Below are 6,052 nucleotides of genomic sequence, written 5' to 3' on the forward strand. Positions count from 1 at the left end.
GATCAGGGCGTCCAAGAAGCTCGTCCAGAACATGTCCGCCTACATCTGCTGGGCGGTGAATCACAAAACCCCCGCCGAAGAACCCATCTCGCCCAAGTGCGTCTTCCACGACTCTTCCTCCCGGTCTAGGCCAGGTGCATGCTCTCAAGAACTTGCATGCATGCATGCATGCTCCTCACCATTTGGTTTGTATGTGAATCATCTGCTTAATTATATATGCATTGTTTATATTTGCTAGTAAGCTCCGAGCCAAGTACCAATAACAACCTGTGTTATGTGGGTATCCCAGGCACAAGAACGGCCTAAGCAAACAACACAGGTTCTTTGTTCATGAAATAGGGTTTGGAAGTCTCTTTGATCTCCCCAGAGAAGGTACAAAGTGGAAGAAGGTATGGGAGAGAGAAAAGTTTCAAGCTTTCATCCCGTAGCAAGAGGGCCCCAGCTGGATTCCCTTGGATGCTTGTACCTCGCTTGATTCCATTGGTGCAGTGCACGCATGCATTATGGCTCATGGCGGAAAGAGATAGGAGTACGTGTCAGCTAGCCACGCTTTTCCCACAACTTATGGACATGTGTCAGCTAGCTACGCTGCTTCTGCTACGACATTTTTGCTAATCTCGCGTACATGCACTAACTTGTCATGTTAATTAGACTAGTAATCATGCACGTGCAACGTACGTATCAAATATGAAAAATTCTAACAAAATATAGATAGATTTCTTGAAATTTTTGAAATTTCATACAAAGTGCATAATACCTAATTCTCGACTCATACAAGTAATTTGATTATCATTCTTCATGATCAACATTCTTGTTGAAACAAATATCGCACATCTTTGCGTTAATGATATAATCTCTTATCTAAATGCACAATTTCTCAATGCATAGTGCCCAAATGATTATAATCTCCTGTAAATGAATTTCAGTATTTGAACAAAATATCCAGGCGGTCTTCGGCCCATTGCAGTATGTGTCAAATATACAACCATTTGAATTTTGCTAATCATATTGTTATAGTATAATCTAACCAGAAATTAGAATCACCTTGTTGGACAATTTATTATTTAAAAGGTTAATCACCATTCTCCATATACACATACAAGGACCATTCAGTAAATAACCATTTATGTATCAACAATAATAAATAACTATTACTATGACAAAATTAAGTGTCTTCCACAGAAGTGAGAAGCTGCCAGGCGAGAAAATCAAGTATCAACATTTACATATCTCCGATCAATGATCCCCGCTAACTCCAGCCCATTGAGGATATTGTCATGCAAACCATCCCTTCGCTCTTCCTTCCTGACAAGCAAAGCATAGAAGTGCAGAATAAGGAATTTTTTTATAGAGCTATCGTCCAAATCCTAAAACACATATAAAAGTCATGCATGACACACTTTACATTTTTAGTGTTGGCACTGCAAAAAAAGCATATCATGATTTCCCTACATACTTTCTTGGGGCATATATAAGGAACTCCTAACCCAAACTTACTAAAGAAACTGTAGGTCTTTATCAATAAAATCCATCATACTATCAGAATGGACAAATGAGGAATTTCTTTACATAGAGAACCTCACATTGACCATCCAACATGTCCCAATTTTGTGAAAAATAGCAGACCATCAACAAGCTCACACAACATGGCTCGTCAAGCTCTAAACTCTGAATGCACCTTGTCAATTTCCTTCGGGACTTGTTGACGCCTTTGAGATTTCTAAGCACTTCACGCGGAGGAAAACAACATTCAGGCAACTCTCCGTCACTACAACAAAGCATCCACCAAGTTAAAAATAAGGTTCCCAACTCACCCCCACGGAAAACTCAAAGGAAATAATGGATTTACACAGCTTTAAAGTAGGCTTTTCTGAACATAAAATCAAAATTCCTGAAATTTTCATAACATTTGGACTCTGAATGATCAAAAAAAGATATGAATAAGAGTAATTGGAAGGATAGAACAACATTTCCTTCAAATAAAATTAGCTAGTTGAGGCTGCAAGAACAACATATGAAGCTAGCATGGCTCTGGCAACTACCAAAGTACATTTTAGGCAAGCACGCGTGACCACCAACTCCAGACCATTCAATCCCTAGTGCTAAAAGAGATAACTCGGAAACGCAGACCTGCACATCTCCTTGCGTCCTTGGCTATTTGTGTACCCGCCCTTTGTCCGGATGGTCTTCTTCATATTGCACGAGCCACCGCGCTCGGGGCTCGCTGGCATGTTTGCCATTTTGCTGATCTCCTACACCACATCTCCAACCATTATAAAAGAAGCAAATTCAAAGCTCAACGAAAATATGAATTGATGTGTCACAAATTATGTGCACATGCACCAGATCATGAGGAAAATGCAAGGCGATTGAAAATACAAAGACCCAGTATCAGACATATTGCAACGTATGAACAAACCAGAATTCGAGCCGGAGCCTTCAGATTTTAGAATGTGGCGCTTGGGTGTAGGAAGAGCTACAACAATTGGTATATCCAGCAGAAAGTATTGATTGGCATCTTTCATGCTTTCTAATTATTATTTTTTTCCTATCCATGGGTGTAGGAAGAGAAGATTGGGCAAATCATAACATACAAGAACCCAATACCAATTGGCAGGCCAACAATCAAAAAACATGTAGTAATTTAGCTTGTAGAAATTCAGAGAAGCATGTATTGAAGAAGCTAGCTCACAGGAAAGCATGCCGCTTGGTGGCGAGGGCCTCAACGTGCCGGCAGCGGTGGTCGAGCAGAGGAGTGGCGGGCGGTAGAAAGTTGCAAACTGCATGCTTAGGTGACTCTTATCTAAAAATGGATATATTTTCAACTGCAGAAAAATGCATCCTTATGATAATCCGACCAACATTCAGTATTCAGAACATCAAATATGTACTAAAATGTGGAGACATCCACCATACCTTAAAACATTTGACAAAGGGAGCCTTCCACCTTTAAGTTGAACCATCCTATCCCTGATGGATCCTTCGGAAAACCTCATCGCTACACAAAGCTGAAATACACGAAACAAAACTGAGCCACAATACCATCTTCATTGATTCATTCACAGGCAACCCAATAGCAAGTCTTTGTCAGAAAATATCATACCCTCCCATTCCGCGTCAAGATGCCATGTAGGAAGCAGACATTGCCCAGGCCCTGGCATTTGCCGAAGACCTTGTTGAATCTCGCCGAGAACACCTGCAGCTCGTCGTCCCTGACCGGATGCAGCATCTTCACGTCGAACTCGTGGGACAGGTCATAATACTCTATCTCTGGTGGTGCGTCGCTATCCAGGCATACACGAAGGGGTGTCTCCCTATCCAGTGCTTCAGATTCAGCACCGCTGGGTCGATCCACGGGATTATATGGCTCGAACCAAGACGAACCAATATGAATCTTGCAAGAAGTGGACGCCGGCGTCGAGGAGCTGTCATTTCCAGGAGGATGAAAACTGTATAACATTCAGATTCTAGACTTTTGGAATTAACTCCAGCAGCTGGTAAGCAAAACATAGCTAGTGTGTCCTATAACTCCTAAATGGGTTTTGAAGGCCTACCGTGATCAGTCTTCTTCTTATGGTTCTACCTCCAGGATCCCAGTGTGTTGACCGAATCATCATGCATGTGGCCTGAAAACACAAACAATCATCCGTTTGGTACGTAATACTTCAGATATATAGCCAACAGCACGATAAATCATGCCAATATTTTGTAAGGCCAGGTTTGATAGCGATCCATACATACCGAATATGCACAATCTTTGGCTTGCCATCCAAAGTATCCAAAATGCCCAATGTCCCGCAGCTCCGAGCAGCCGCCGCATCCGCCCCATAGACTCGCGCCGGCATCGTGCACTGCCTCTCGCCGGAGACCGTCGCCACCGGATGTTCACCGTCGAGGCCGCCGCACCCCTGCCCTTCCTCCTCTCCCTTCCTTCGGTCCTTCTCTATCTCCTGGAAACGCAGCAGGCCATGGAGGAGCTCAGCCGCCACCGTCATCCCTCCGACTCGCCGGCGCCGCCCATCGTCGACCCGATCCGGCTGCCTTCCTCCAGATCCACGCCAGCCCCACCGGAGTGCATGCCTTGGCCATCACTGTTCCCTACATCGAGCTGCCGCCGCCACCCCCGTTGACCGCATCGCTCGCCTGCGCCTGGGCAACCGCTCTAGCCGAAACACAACCTTTGGCCGGCGCTAGCCCGTTGAGAGTGGAGCAGGGGTAGGCCGGAAGAGACACCCGTCAAGGGCGCCGGAGATGGAGCAGTCTGTGCGGAGGGGATCCCTTTCCTTTTTTTTCTGCGTGTCTTGCGTGATTGGAGGATGGGTTGCAAATGCGGGTGCAGGGACATGGGACTGGGTAGTTCGAGGGAAGGCTTACGGGACGGTGGAGTATGGTCAGCCATTGCAAATTGCTAAGTACACACCATAGATTTATTAGATCAAGGATGACGATTAGATTGAGATATGTGGGACTAATCGTGCGGTGTTGATTGGTTTGCACAGTGTTGTGGGTCTAATTGCGGGGCGCATGTAAGAAAGTTCTTGTTTGATTGTTTAATAGTAGTGGAGATACACACACTCGGTTGCCATGTTAAGCAGTGGCGTCGCCACGGTAGGGGCGAGTATGGTCGGCCGCCCCAGGTAGCTGGAATCACGTACGCAAAAAATACGATTCGTTTTATCCACGGGCCAATACAGATACGGTCACACCCCAGCCCAATTGTAGCCCATAGCCCCCTAGGATGCCGCCGATCAGGTAGGCAATCCCCAATCGAGCAAGGCAGACAACGAGCGTAACCTAGTCGTCGCCGCCACAGCACAGAGCTCCGCCTCGCCGGCTGCTGGCCGCCGGCCGCCGGGCACCTGATCCAGATCCGCGGATGGGCGAACCAAAAGAAGTAGTCCCGGATGCGGCCGGTATGGGAGGAAGCAGCAGCGACACAGCATCCAGCTCGTACAAACGGTCAGCTGCATTTTGCAAAATTAGCAAGCGCAACCAACAGGCACACACCAACGGACTGCCGAGTTCATTTTCTTACTGATATTGACCTTCGTTTCTAGCCAATTAGTGAACATGGTGATGTTGTAATGTATGGAATCTATAAAAAAAATGAAACCAATTGTTGGCTATTTTGAAACTCCCCCAAGTACTGAATCTCAAGTGACCATTGAAGCCTCTAATGCAAACACTTTAGAAGCTTCTGTTCATGAACCTGAAGTGTCTAACAATCCTTGTGTCTAATCAGGGCTTCTATTCTAGAATTTAGTTGAGCTGATATCGAGCCTGATCCGACACTTGGGAAAAAATGAAGATTGATGACAGAAGAATATAGAACATCATCATGGATTGAGAGACCGTAGAGGCCCTCTATCAAACCGTCCTCATATACTTACAACTCAGGGTAAATATTTTTGTTATCCATTGTTTCAAACTGTTAGCATATTTATGCTAAGATATATATTGATATGCAGCTTGTGCACCTATTGTATGTATCTTTAGTCATGGAGTTGGACATTTTGGACCATGGAATGAATGATTCAAGTAGCAGGATTCTATGCATGTTAGTAGTTCTCCAAGAAACATTGAGCAGACTTGCATTTGTCCATAAAAAATTTAGACCTTAAATGTTTCGCCCCGGCTAAGTTCAATTCCCGGATCCGCCACTGATGTTAAGCATGCATGTTTATCCATTAGGTTACAAAGTAATACCTCCTTTTTGAAATATAAGTCTTATTTTTAGAATTTCCAATACGGGCTACATACGAAGCAAAATGAGTGAATCTACATCTTAAATGTAACTTACATGTGCTTAGTAAAATTTAAAACAACATCCCAGGTAAGTGTACATATATATTCAGATGGCATTTCTGGATGACCAGTTTTTTTATCAAGTTATGATATATTTTTATTAAGCATTTCAGATACAAGAAAAAATAGTTATGTTTTGGATAAACTTGTTTTAGTTTTCAAAGAATATTGTTGCATGTCCACGATCAGCTTTAGATGGAAATAATCCATCCTTTTGTTCTTGGTTGATGAGTATTCTATGTGGATC

General features: G+C 44.0%; 1 long non-coding RNA gene across 3 annotated transcripts; it reads right to left on the bottom strand.

The window, feature by feature from the left end:
• Positions 1 to 994: 994 nt before the first annotated feature.
• Positions 995 to 4,385, bottom strand: LOC125551805. 3 transcript variants are annotated; one of them, XR_007303226.1, is made up of 8 exons: positions 3,742 to 4,385; positions 3,555 to 3,626; positions 3,104 to 3,425; positions 2,917 to 3,008; positions 2,693 to 2,825; positions 2,131 to 2,252; positions 1,584 to 1,768; positions 995 to 1,305 (listed from the first exon to the last, which is right to left on the bottom strand). It is a non-coding gene; the product is annotated as an uncharacterized LOC125551805 (long non-coding RNA). The 3 variants fall into 3 exon arrangements; XR_007303225.1 differs by having other exon boundaries at positions 1,679 to 1,768; positions 3,104 to 3,449; XR_007303224.1 differs by having other exon boundaries at positions 1,679 to 1,768; positions 3,742 to 4,383.
• Positions 4,386 to 6,052: the final 1,667 nt, after the last annotated feature.

The sequence above is a fragment of the Triticum urartu genome, chromosome 4, assembly GCF_003073215.2.
Source record: "Triticum urartu cultivar G1812 chromosome 4, Tu2.1, whole genome shotgun sequence".
In the NCBI taxonomy this organism is placed as follows: Eukaryota; Viridiplantae; Streptophyta; class Magnoliopsida; order Poales; family Poaceae; genus Triticum; species Triticum urartu.